We start from the raw sequence: 14948 nt of genomic DNA on the forward strand, positions 1-14948 counted from the left end.
CTGCTCTATCCATACATTTGAATGAGCATAAGATGGAATAACCATTGGTGCTAGTTCACCCTAATTAAGCCCTTGGTGACACAGGCCTGTAGTTAGGACATAACCCACAAAAAATGGCATGACATTGATCAGCAGGTCAACATTATGCTGCAAGCTTTTAAGGCCACTGACTACTGCCAGGAGAGGCAGCCAAAAGTGAAAGATGGGGAAGGCAGTGAGGAAGTCTTCAGAGCAATGGGTGTGCACAAAAGAAAACTTCCAGGGAGTCCTCCGTCAAGGGCACTTAATGCCTGAGCCATCTGCAGTGCTCTGATCATTGAAGCCACAGGGAGCATTTGCTGAGGTGACATTTACAGGCAGAGAAAGATTCCATGGAGAACTCCATGTGACCAGTATATCAATGGTGACAAAGGAAAATGTCTAGTTCAAGGTGGCCCACATTATTAGATTAACACATGATCCTGTGTGGGTCAGATACACAGAGACAGAACAAGGCGAGAAGAGCAGTCAGACAGAACAGACACTCCCTACCCATATCTCCAAAAGGGCTTCTCTAATTCCTAATGTATGGAGACACATGGTTAACACTGGACCTGGAACGCCACTTTGCATGTATGAAGCAAATTGGTGTGTGTGTGTGTGTGTGTGTGTGGTGTGTGTATGTGATGCTTATGCAAGTACAAATCAGTCAATATACATCTACGGTGTTTCTGCTTTCGGTGGGCACCAAACTGAGATTGCAAAAAAGAGAGACACCTTCTCTGCCTCCAAGGTGCCCGTGATGGCTCTGCCCATGATTTGGAATCAGCTCTTTTCACTCCATTTTCTTGTCCTTATAAAACCTCTTTTTGAATCTCTTCAGGTATTATTTACCAGTGTCAGACGAAAGTCAGATTTGGGCCCCACTCTCAGAGGGATTCTCTAGGCTTTCAAATCTGTGTTCAAGAGCAATGTCCAGAAATGGTGATGGGGTTTTGGGTCTTAGGGATTTCACTTTAACTTGATATGGACCTTTTCAGGTCCCTGATGGCACCTAGGGCAGTTTCCTTAGAGGCTCCCAGGGCTGCTGGTCTATTAGGTGGAAATCTTTGACCATCCAAGAGATCCTAACAAGCAGAAGCAGAGAATTGAGGGAGCCTCCCCTTGAAGCTGCTGGCATGTGAGATGTGCGTGGTTCCTCAAAGGATAGCACCAACTTTCTCTAAGACATGGTTATCTGTTTATACCCTCACCTTTTTGGGCTGGACAGAGATCCTGAGCCTAATTCTCAGGAGCAACCAGCCACTCATAATCAGCAAAGGAACCTGCTGTGAGTAGTTTAGGATCCAAGGCTTATTCCCCTTTGAACAATTGAGGGCGGGGCTGGAATGAGATTAGTACATGCTGGAGACTATTTTATGCTGCTAATGCCCAAGCATCTTGAGCTAGAATAGACACACAAATTTATTCCAGATTCTAGATCTGTAATTGCCAGAAAGACTCAGGGATCTTGACAAGCTCACATCTTTGCATACATTATCTTGACCAGGATCCAAATTCCGAGATTTTGCTCAGTGTTTCTTCTAAGTAAGGCACTGTGGTTACTTATGATTCCATTGGTTAAGCCTATCAGAGAACCTGGCCATTCCAAGCACATCAGAGCTGCCCAAGATAAGAACCTACTAAAGAGCAGAAATTCAGGTAGGAGGTATGGTACCCTCCAGTTTGATCAAATAGACAGAGAATAACAAGCCCCATCCAATGACAAGAATTCAATGTGGATAGAACTTGCCTCAATAGAGGATCTATAAAGAAAAAAAAAAGAGAACTAACTTGATGCCATAGAAAATATACTGCAAAACAATGGGGTCACTTCTGGGAAGACTCCAGGCAGGAGTCTGTGCAATTGATTACAGACTAAGAATTATAATTTAAGAAATCATGGCATCTAGCAATCCATTGGCCTATCTAGATCTCCCCCTAGCATTTTCATCTAGGTTAGATGACATTCCATCCCAGATGATGACTTTTCAATCTACATTTCCAGCTCTGATCTCTCCCTTGGGCTCCATGTATGCATATCTAACTGTGAACTCTCTGTTGGATGCCTAAATAGAAGAGGAATCTAAAATTTAGCATGTCCCAAGTTGAGCTTTACATTTCCACCTCCATGCTCTTCTTGATCTCAGAAAAAGTTACTATTCTCCTCCTAATTACTGAAGCCACACTTCTATTCCCTTCTGCACATAGCACCCAGTTAGCTTTGTTCTTTATAAATCGCCTATTGATGTTAGTTGTATCTAACGTTTAAATCAGATCTCCCACCCCATGATTATGATCATTCAAATAGTTTCTTATTGCAAACAGAAAAAAAAACTTTTCTTTCCACTTACCATAGGTAGAATTCTAACATAATCCTCAATGACCCATACCCTTCTATAATTCCCTCTCCTTTAGTGAGGGATATCACCGGTGTGATTAGTCATCTAATCAGTTGGCTGTGAGTTAATCAAAGTCAATTACACTGAGAGGGCCTGACCTAATCAGAGGATCTTTTAAGAGAAGGTAAATTCAGAGAGATATGCTCCTGCTGGCCTGGGAGAAGGCAAACCTCCACACTGTGAAATGATTTTGTGGTCCACATGGCAAGGAACTGTGGAAAGCCTCTAGGAGCTGACAGCTGTGCCTGGCCCACAGCTAGTAACAAAACAGGGACGTCAGTCCCGGAACCACAAGGAACTGAATTTTGACAACAAACTGGAATGAACCTGGATGAGCCTGAACTCCCAATGAGCACCATGTGCAGCTGACACCTTGTGAAGCCCTGAGCAGAGGATCCAGCTGAGCTGAGCCCAGACTCCTGACCAGCGGGAACTGGGAGATAATAAGTTTGTATTGTTTTAAGCCACTTAGTTTGTGGCAATCTGTTATGCAGCAATAGAAAACTAATACACTGTGGTTCTTGAAGTCCTGCCTTATCTGATTCTCCCCTGCCTCTCTGGCTTTATCTGCTATTACTCTTTCTCTTCACTCAACGTGCAGCCATTGAAACATAATTTTGTCACATGGTTAACCTTAGAGGGGGTGAGTGATTGGGAGGGGCACTTGGAGGGCTTCTGAAGTGTTGGTGATATTCCATTTCTTGATCTGGGTGCAGTTTGGTCAGGCATGCTTAGTTTATGAGAATTCTTTGAGCTATACATTAGGATTTGTGACTTCTATTTATGTATGTTAGATCCAATATAAAGCTTACTTAAAATTACTTTTGTAAAATAATATTAAATGACATGACAAAATATTTTAATATTTAAGAGAATAAGTCCAATGCAAAATTACCAATTTTGCAAAGAATAGCAAATAAAACTTAAAAGTATATTAATAGCAGCTTTCTGAGGAATGCAAAATATATTCAATATTAGGCAAATTTTAATTATTTATGACATATATATGTATTATTCAATACACATATTACATATGTATATATGTAATACATGTAATAACATATATTATAGACATTTCTCCCTTTGGTTATTTATTTTAACTTATGTTTATTAACATAAACATGCTATAAGTTTAAAAAAATGCGGATAATTGATAGATGCTGGAAAGATTTGATATAATGCAATATTCAGTTCTGAGTTTTAAACTTTTTAGCAAAGCAATAATGAAATGAATAGAATCCTTAACACGATTGGTAATATCTTACCTGAAACCACTAGTCAATATCCTACTGGATGCTGAAGCCTAGATGATACAGTCAAAATCAGGGACAATACAAGATGCCTTTCAACTTTGAAATTTCAAACCAATATAGTGTAGTCATAAAGTAGGAAAAAAATAGATTTGTCATTTGAAGAAAAGATAAAAAACTACATTATTTGCAGATAATCTGTCTATTAGAAAATCTGAGAGCACTTACAGTAACAGTACTTGAACTAACAGAGTATGAACTGAAACAAAAACAAACATGCAAAATCAGTAGCTATCTTACACACCAGAAAGAGTCTATTAGAAAATATGAGGAAAAAAGATCCCATTTACAATAACACTAAAACTACAAAATACATCAAAATAGCCTTAGAAACATAAATGGCACTTAAGCCCACTAGAATTAGACCATATGTGGATTTGAATCTGTTTGATGGTGGGTTATGGGAAAGATGGGAAACACTTTGCCTAGCCCTCCTTTTTTTCTTTTTGGCGCTCCTTTAAGCCATCAAATATCTACAGTCTTTGCGAACAGCCATGTCAGGGCTGTAAGAACAAACATAGCCATGCCAAAGGCAGGCTTACAGGTTTACAGGTAGCTGAACTATTCTCTGACTCAGCTCTTATTGATTTATGAGAACTATTTACACATTAAAAACCATATACTTCTGTTTTAACACATATAATAGACATTTCCCCTTTTTGCCATTTATCTTAGTTTATAGCATTTTTATGTATAAAAATTTTATTTTTGTTTTCAGATCTATTACCAATTTTTTTTTTTTCATTTAGGCTTTCAAAAGATTTATGCTGGGAGGTTTCTAGGAAGTTGGTGAGTAGGAAGCACTGAGAATCTGTCTCCCTACCTAGAGAACAATTGCATTCACAGAATCGCTCTGATGTAATATATTGGAACTCTGAAGTCTGTTGAAGGCTTGCAGCTTCTAGGGGAAGACTTGGATGGTAAATTGTGGTTAATTACAGTCAATTTCAGCTTTTAGCACAATAGCAGCTACCCATCCCTCATCCCCATCCCCATGGTAGGCAACTGTGCATGTATTTCTGGAGTAGCTTGCACACAGTTTGCCAGAGGCAGGATGGGCAAAAAGGACCCTGTCCTCCAAATATTGGTGAATCTGTGCTCTGATCACTGATTGTTCTTCTGATCACAGAGGTGCAAAGAAAGAGTTAGGCAGCCATTGTTGTGGCACTTCCCCTCACTGCTGTAAGTCCCTCCCCCTCTGGCTGAAGTAACTTCCAGGGGATTTAAAGGGCTGGCACCCTTCTTTTCTCACCTTCATTTTTCTCTTTTTTCCTTTGGGAACCAGACACTAAAGACCAGAACATTTAAAAATAATTGCACACACAGAGAAAATTAGAATGTCACTGCACATGCCCAGGGAAAGGTACAGGCTCAGAAAAGACCTGAGAAGACCTTAAGTGTACATCTCAGGCTGACTTTGGCACAGAGACAGCCTATAATAATCAAAAAACAAAAAGAATAATAAAAAATCACACACCCTGGGGAAAGAAGAGAAACTGACTTCCAGAGTTTCTAATAACCTAATAATCTATATAATTAGACTTCCAGATAATCTAATAATTAGACTTCCAGAGTCTAATAATACGACATTATTAGATTCAAATGTCCAGTTTTGCAAAAAAAAAAAAAAAAATCACAAGTCATACAAAGAAACAGCAAAGTATGGGCCAGCTGAAGGAAAAAAATAAATCAACAGAAACTATCCCTGAAAAAGATATAATGGCAGATATATTAGACAAAGACTTTAAAACAACTACCTTAAAGATGCACAAAGAACTAAAGGAAAAAGTGGAGAAAGTCAAGACAATGTACGAGCAAAATAAAAATATCAATAAAGAGACAGAACATCTAAAAACAAACCAAAAAGACATTCTGGAGCTAAAAAGTACAATAACTGCAATGAAAAATTTGCCAGAGGAATTCAAATGCAGATTTGAGCAGGCAGAAGGAAGAATCAATGAACTTGAAGACAGGACAATGTAAACTATTGAGTCTGAGAAACAGAAAGAAAAAAGGTAGAAGAGAAATGAACAGAGCCTAGAGAACCTGTAAGACACCATCAAACAGACCAACACAAGCATTGTAGGAGTCCCAGAAAGAGAAGAGAAAGGGGCAGAAAGAAAATTTGAAGAAATAAAGCCTGAAAACTTCCCAAATTTGATGAAATATATGAATATAAATATCCAAGAAGCTCAACAAATTCCAAGTAAGATGAACTTAAAGAGACCCACACCAAGACACATTATAATCAACTTTTGAAAGCCAAAGACAAAGAGACTATCTTGAAAGCAGCAAGAGAGAAGCAAATCATCACATATAAGGGATCCTCAAGAAGATTATCAGCAGATTTCTCATCAGAAACTTTGGAGGCCAGAAGGCAGTGGGCAATGTATTCAAAGTGCTCAAAGAAGAAGACTGTCAACCAAGAATCATATATCTGGCAAAACTGTCCTTCAAAAGTAAGTGAGAAATTAAGACATTTCCATATACAGAAAAGTTGAAGGGGTTTGTTACCACTAGTCCTTGCAAGAAATGCTCAAGGGAGTCCTGCAAGGTGAAATGAAAGGTAACTAGACAGTGCCTCAAAGTCATATGGAGAAATAAAGATCTCAATAAAGGTAAATACATGGGCAATTGTAAAAGCTACGTTATTGTAACAAGGGTTTGTAACTGTACTTTTTGTTTTCCACATGATTTAAGAGACTAATACATTTAAAGAAAAAACAACTATGAGTCTAAAAGCTTGTATTATTGTAACTTTGGTTTGTAACTCCAAATCTTATTTTCTACATAATTTAAGAAACTAATGAATTTGAAAGGACTATTAGTTTACATTTTTAGGTATTCGATGTATAAAGATGTGATTTTGTGACATCAACAACCAAAACGGATGGGGACAGAGCTGTAAAGGAGCAGAGTTTTTGTATGTTACTGAAGTTAAGGTGCTATAAATTCAAATTAGAATGTTACAACTTTAGGATGGTAAATATAATCTCCATGGTAACCACAAAGAAAATAGCTATAGAATATACACAAAAGAAAATGAGAAAGGAATTTAACCATTTCACTACAAAAAATCAACTAAACACAAAAGAAGACAGTAATGCAGCAAATGAGGAACAAAAAGCTATAAGGCATATAGAAAACAAATAACAAAATGACAAAAGTAAGTCCCTCCTAATCAGTAATTACTTTAAATGTAAATGGATTAAACTCTCTAATCAAAAGACAGAGATTGGCAGAATGGATAAAAAGCACATGATCCAATTATGTGCTGTCTATAAGAGACTCACTTTAGATCCAAAGACACAAATACATTCAAAGTGAAAGGATGGGAAAAAATATTCCATGGAAATAGTAACCAAAAGAGAACAGAGGTGCTATACTAATATCAGACAAAATAGACTTTAAATCAAAAAAGGTTACAAAGACAGAGAAGGACATTATATTATTATTATTACTTTTTTTAATACAACCATTTTTTTTTTGCTGGGAAAGATTCACCCTGAGCTAATATCTGTTGCCAATCTTCCTCCTGTTTTTTTCCCTCCCCAAAGCACCAGTACATAGTTGTATATTCTAGTTGTAAATACTTCTAGTTCTTCTATGTGAGCTGCCACAATAGCATGGCTACTGACACATGAGTGGTGTGGTTCTGCACCTGGGAACTGAACCTGGGCTGCAGAAGCAAAGCGCACTGAATTTTAACCACTAGGCCATCAGGGTTGGCTCAGGACATTATATATATTAATAAAAAGTTCAATACAGCAAGAAGATATAACAATTATAAACATTTACTCATTTAATGATAGGCCATCAAAATATATGAAGCAAAAACTGACAGTTTTGACAGCTATTATTCTACAATCATAGCTGAAGACTTCAATATCCCATCCACAATAACGGATAGAACAAACAGACAGAAGATAAGTAAGAAAATAGAGGACATCACACAATAAACCAACTAGATCTAACAGATGTACACAGAACACTCCACCCAACAACAACTGCATACACATTCTTCTTAAGTGTACATGGGGCATTTTCCAGGACAGACCATACTTTAGGCCACAAATTAAGTTTCAGTAGATTTAAAAATATAGATAACATACAAAGTGTCTTCTCTGAGCACAATGGGATGAAGTTAGATATCAATAAGAAACGGAAAACTGGAAAATCCACAAAATTGTGGAAATTAAACAACATACTTTTTTATTTATTTGTTTATTTTGCTGAGGAATATTGGCCCTGAGCTAACATCTGTGCCCATCTTCCTCTATTTTGTATGTGGGATGCTGCCACAGCATGGCTTGATGAGCGGTGCGTCGGTCTGCACCCAGGATTTGAACACGCGAACCCTGGGCTGCCGAAGCAGAGTGTGTGAACTTAACCACTACGCCACTAGGCTGGCCCCCTAAACAACATACTTTTAAACAACCAATGGATAAAAGGAGAAATCACAAGGGAAATAAGAATATACTTAGAGATGAATGAAAATGAAAACACAACATACCAAAACTTACGGGACACAGTGAAGGTGGTGCTGGGGGATATTTATAGCTATAAACACACATTAAAAAATAAGAAAAATTTCAAATAAACAATCTAACTTCACAAATAAAGGAACTAGAAAAAGAAGAATATAATAAACCCAAAGCTAGCAGAAGGAAGTAAACAGTAACGATTAGGGCAGAGATGAATGAAATAGAGAATAGAAAAACAATAAAGAAAAAGCAATAAAGCCAAAAGTTAGTTCTTTGAAAAGATCAACGAAATTGACAAACCTTGAGCCAGATGAGCTAAGAAAAAAAGAGGAAAGACTCAAATTACTTAAAGCAGAAATGAAAGTGGGACATTACTACCAATTCTACAGAAATAAAAAGAATTATAAGAGAGTACTATGAACAACTGTATGCCAATAAATTGGCTAACCTACAGGAAGTGGTCAAATTCCTAGAAACACAAAACCTACCAAGACTAAATCATGAAGAACTACAAAATCTGAATAGATCTATAACTAGTAAGGAGATGGAATCAGTACTCGAAAATCTCCTGACAAAGAAAAGCCCTGGACCCAATGGCTTCACTGATAAATCTTACAAAACATTTAAAGAAGAACTAATCCTTCTAAAACTTTTCCAAAAAATTGAAGGGAAAAGAACACTTCTTAACTCATTCTAGGAGTCCAGCCTTGCCCGGATACCAAAGCCAGACAACAACAATACAAGAAAAGAAAACTACAAACCAGTATCCTTTGTGAACATTGATGGAAAAATCCATCCAAAAAAGAATATACCAGCAAACTGACTTCAGCAGCATATTGAAAGGATTATATACCATGATCAAGTGGGATTTATTCCTGGAATGCAAGGAAAATTGATCAATGTAATACACCACATTAACAGAATGCAGGAAAAAACCCACATAATCATCTCAATTAATGCAGAAAAAGTATTTGACAAAATTCAACACCCTTTCATGATAAAAACACTAAAAAAACTAGGAATAAAAGGAAATTATCTCAACATAATAAAAGCCATATATGAAAAACTCACAGGAAACATCATACTCAATGGTGAAAGACTGAAAGCTTTTCCTCTAAGATCAGGAACAAGGCAAGGATGCCTGCTTTCACCATTTCTATTCAACGTAGTACTGGAAGGTCTAGCCAGAGCAATTAGGCAAGAAAAAGAAATAAAAGGCATACAAATTAGAAAGGAATAAATAAAATTATCTCTGCAGATGATATGATCTTATACATAAAACACCCTAAAGATTCCACAAAAAAACTGTCAGGGGGCTGGCCTGGTGGCATAGTGGTTAAGTTCGCACACTCTGCTTTGGCAACCCAGGGTTCACAGGTTCAGATCCCGGGCGCGGATCTATGCACCGCTTATCAAACCATGCTGTGGCAGGTGTCCCACATACAAAGTAGAGGAAGATGGGCACGGGTGTTGGCCCAGGACCAACTGTCCTCGGCAAAAGAGGAGGATTGGCAACAGATGTTAGCTCAAGGCTAATCTTCCTCATCAAAGGAAAAAAAACCTGTTAGAAGTAATAAATGAATTCAGCAAAGTAGTAGGATACAAAGTCAACACACAAAAATCAGCTGCATTTCTATACACAAACAATGAACAATCTAAAAAGGAGATAACTAAAACAATTCCATTTACAATAGCACCAAAAATAATAAAACACTTAGGAATTAACTTAAGCAAGGAGGTGAAAGACTTGTACAATGAAAACTACAAAACATTGTTAAAAGAAATTAAAGCAGACATAAATATATGGAAACACATCCTATGGAAGACAACACAGTGGAAGACTTTTACTACTATTAAAATGTCAATACTACCCAAAGCAATCTACAGATTCAGTGTAATCCCTACCAAAATCCCAAAGATATTTTTTGCAGAAATAGCAAAATCCATCCTAAAATTTATATGAAATCTCAAGGGACCCTTAGTACCAAAACAAACTTGAAAAACAAAAAAACTCGAGGACTCACACTTCCTGATTTTAAAAGTTATTACAAAGCAACAGTAACCAAAACAGTGTGGTACTGGCATAAAGACAGATATATAGTCCAATGGAATAGAACAGAGAGCCCAGAAATAAACCCTCACGTATATGGTCAAATTATTTTTGACAAAGGTACCAAGAACATTCAATGAGGAAAGGACAGTTTTTCAACAAATGGTGCTGGGAAAACCAGATATCTACATGCAAAAGAATAAAGTTGGAACTTTACCTAAAACCATACACAAAAATTAAGTCAAAAGGGATCAAAAACCTAAACGTAAGACCTAAAACAATAAAACTCTTAAAAGAAAACATAGGACAAAAGCTTCACGACGTTGGACTTGGAAATAATTTCTTGGATATGACACAAAGGCACAGGTAACAAAAGGAAAAATAGACAAATTGGACTTCATAAAAATTTTAAAATTCTGTGCATCAAAAGACACTATCAACAAAGTAAAAAGACAACCCACAGGATGGGAGAAAATATTTGCAAATCATATATCTGATGTATGATTAATATCCAGAATATACAGAGAACTCCTAAAACTCAACAAGAAAAAAACAACCTGATTCAAAAATGGGCAAAGGACTTGAATGGACATTTCCTCAAAGAATATATACAAATAGCTAACAAGCACAAGAAAAGATGCTCGATATCACTAATCATTAGGGAAATGCAAATCAAAACTACAATGAGCTATCACGTCATACCCATTAGGATGGCTACTGTCAAAAACAAAACAAAACAAAACAAAAACCCAAAACCCAGAAAACAACAACTGCTGTCAATGATGTGGAGAAATTGGAACTTGTGCACTGTTGATGGGAATCTAACATGGTACAGCTGCTGTGGAAACCAGTATGGCAGTGTCTCACAAAATTAAAAATAGAATTACCATATGACTCAGCAATTCCATTTCTGGTTATATACATAAAAGAACTGAAAACAGAGTCTTCAAGAGATATTTGCATACCTATGTTCATAGCAGCATTATTCACAATAGCTAAAACGTGGAAGTAACCCAAGTGTCCACTGACAGATGAATGAATAAGCAAAATGTGATATATACATACAATGGAATATTATTCAGCCTTAAAAAGGAAGGAAATTCTGATATATGCTACAACATGGAAGAACTTTGAGGACATTATGCTAAGTGAAATAAATCAGTCACAAAAAAGACAAATATTGCATGATTCTACTTATATGAGGTACCTAGAGCAGCCAAATTCATGGAGACAAGTAGAATGGTAGTTGCCAGAGGCTAAGGGGAGGGGCAATGGAGAGTTAGTGTTTAACGGCTATACAGTTCAGTTTTATAAGATAAAAAGAGTTATGGAGATGGATGGTGGTGATGGTTGCACAACATAATATATGTATTTAACACCACGGAACCGTATACTTAAAAATGGCTAAGATGACAAATTTTATGTTATGTACATTTTATCACAATAAAAAAAATTTCTTAAAAACATAAAAAATATTTGTGTTTACCAAGTCTGCCCCATCCCAGAATCAAGTAATTGGCAGGAGGGAGAGGGAATCGTTTGCCCTATTAATATTAAAAGAAGATATAAAGTGATAATATTTCCATCAGTCTGTTTATGGCCTGAGAACAAATGCACCTATTGAAATATAAGCTTACTATAGAATGTAAGTGGCCAAAAATACAAATAGATAATTAATTAAAGAGGATATGCCCATAGCTTTTAAGCACCAGGAAAACAATTCCAGCTAATAATGAAATAAAAATGAGATACTTTTTCTTAAAACCTAGCAACTAGAATTGGCAGTTTCATTGTTTTAATATGAGAGTACCTAAGGCATAGGTACAGAAACGCGTAGAAACAAATCTTTAAATTAGTTGAGTAAAACTGGAATTTTTTTCCTGGAGATTCCGCCCCCCCCCCCTTGTGTGTTTTCATCACTGAGCCCCTTCCTCTTGCTTGGCCACTGGGGAGGGGATGGTGGAGGCGCAATCTCCTTTTTCCTTTTGGAGGGATTGCAGCCCCACCCACAGAGCCAGCTAGTGCTTAGCTAGATTAGAAGAGGGTGTTGACTGTGCCAGGGTCAGGGTTTGGTTGGGAAAAGGTGTGGCTGCCAGAGCTCACTCCTCAGAGGTTCTCATTTTGGGGAGTGGGACCCCAGGCTAGGCTTCCAGTTCTGCCATTAGCCTGCCCCTTTTGGTCTTGATCATACTGTGTCACACATGAGACTGGCAGCGTGACAGTTCCTGTGGCCACCCTCAACTTGTCTTTCTCTCTTTCACCACGTTCCATAGATTCTTTGTCTTAAGTCATCAACATCTTCCTTCTGCTCTGCCACACCTAGTCCCAAACATCCCTCTACCACTGATGCACAAGTTTTGTGCATCCAGACAATTGTTTGTTCATTTATTCATTCATTCACTTATTTAGTGTGTTTTTATCTAAAAGTGTCCCTCTGTGCCATTTTGCCAAGTTTCCAACAGCAGCCATTACCCAAGTTCAGTTAGTCTTCCTCTCTCTCCCTCTCTCCCTCCCTCCATTCCTTCTCTTCCTCCCTCCCTCACCCTCTCTCTCCCTCTCTCCCTCCTTCCCTCCCTCTTTCTCTTCTTTCCTTTTTCCATTCTTTCTTTTTTTAGTTGTATTGGAGTCCATCTTTTCTTTTAAACAGCTTTACTGAGGAATAATCAACATATACTAAGCAGCATATATTTAAAGTGTGCAATTTGTTAAGTGTTAACATGTGTATATACTCATGAAACCATGACCACATTCAATATAATGAACATATCAATCACCCCCAAAGTCTCCTTGTGTCCCTTGGTAACCCCTCCATACCCCCCCTCCCCTGCCTCTTCTCTGTCCCCAGGCAGTCCCTGATCTTCTTTCTATCAACATAAATTAGTTTGCATTTTCTAGAACCGTATATAAATAGAATCACATATTATGTTTAGCTTCTTATGTCTGGCTTCTTTCACTGAGCATAATTATTCTGAGATTCATCCATATGTTGCATGTATCAATGGCTCTTTTTTCAAATGCTGTGTAGTATTCCACTGTATGGATATGCCACACTTTGCTTATCCATACACCTATTGATGGACATGTGAGTTGTTTCCAGTTTTTGGCTATTACCAATAAAGCTGCAATGAACATTCATATACAAGTCTTTGTACGGACATATGCTTTCATTTCTTTTGGGAAAATAACTAGGAGCAGAATGGCTGGATCATATGATATGTATATAGTTCACATTCTTAAGAAACTGCCAAACTATTTTCCAAAATGGTCACACCATTTTACATTCCCACCTGCTGTGTATGAGAGTTCCAGGTCCTCCACATCCTCACCCACACTTGTTAATAACATTCTTTGTGATTGTAGCTATTCTAATAGCTGTGTAGTGGTATCTCGTGGTTTTAATTTGCATTTTTCTAAAAACTAATAATGTTGAACATCTTTTCAAGTGCTTATTTACCATCCATATTTCTTTTTTGATGAAATGTCTGTTCAAATCTTTTGCCCATTTTTATTTTTTTTTTGTGAGGAGATCAGCCCTGTGCTAACATCTGCCAATCCTCCTCTTTTTTTTTTTTTTGCTGAGGAAGACTGGCCCTGGGCTAACATCTGTACCCATCTTCCTCCACTTTATATGGGATGCCGCCACAGCATGGCTTGCCAAGCAGTGCATCGGTGCGCGCCCAGGATCCCTACCGACGAACCCCGGGCCGCCGCAGCGGAGCGCACGCATTTAACCGCTTGCGCCACCCGGCCGGCCCCTCTTTCGCCCATTTTTTAAACTGAATTGTTTGTTTTCTAGCTACTATTTTGAGAGTTCTTTACATATTTTGTATACAAGTCCTTGTTGAATACATGATATGCAAATATTTTCTCCAAGTCTGTAGCTTATCTTTTCATTCTCTTAACAATGTCTTTGGCAGAGCAAAACTTTTTTTTTTAATTGATTTTTTTTTTTGAGTAAGATTGGCCCTGCACTAACACCTGTTGCCAATCTTCCGCTTTTCCTTTTTTTCTCCCCATAGCCCCAGTACATAGCTGTGAATCATAGTTGTAGGGTTGTAGCTCTTCTATGTGGGACGCCTCCTCAGCATGGCTTGATGAGCGGTGAGTAGGTCCACGCCCAGGATCTGAACTGGCAAACCCTGGGCCGCCGAAGCGGAACGCAAGAACTTAACCGCTGCACCACCAGGCTGGCCCCAGAGCAAAACTTATTAATTTTAAAGAAATCCAATTCATCAAATTTTCATTTTTCTATTTTGGATCATGCTTTTGGTATCATATCTAAGAAATCGTTGCCTAACTCCAGATCACAACAATTTTTTCTAGGAGTTTTATAGTTTTAGGTTTTACATTTAGGTATAATCCATTTTGAGTTGAATTTTTATATGGTACGAGGCATAGATAAAAAGTTCATTTTGGGGGAGGGTGCATATGGATATCTAATTATTCCAGTACCATTTGTTGAAAAGACTAACCTTTCTTCACAGAATTGCCTTTACAACTTTGTTGAAAATCACCTATTTGATGTTGCCACAGTCCAGTCAGATGCAACGTCACCACCCTCTCCCTTCATGCTGGCCATGACCATGGCTAAGAGGGCTGACTGCCACGTGAAGGGCAGATCCCAGTTTGGCAGGAACCATTTTCATGGACCCCATGATAAACTTCCCAACGTTATTAGGTTAGG

At 37.8% G+C, this 14948-nt stretch overlaps 1 protein-coding gene across 4 annotated transcripts in view; it reads right to left on the reverse strand.

The window, feature by feature from the left end:
- CALN1 (calneuron 1) overlaps nt 1–14948 on the reverse strand; it is a 398390-nt gene that overhangs the window by 50748 nt on the left and 332694 nt on the right. The gene's annotated exons all lie outside the window — the stretch shown is intronic.

Source organism: Diceros bicornis, chromosome 26 (genome assembly GCF_020826845.1).
Source record: "Diceros bicornis minor isolate mBicDic1 chromosome 26, mDicBic1.mat.cur, whole genome shotgun sequence".
Lineage (NCBI taxonomy): Eukaryota > Metazoa > Chordata > Mammalia > Perissodactyla > Rhinocerotidae > Diceros > Diceros bicornis.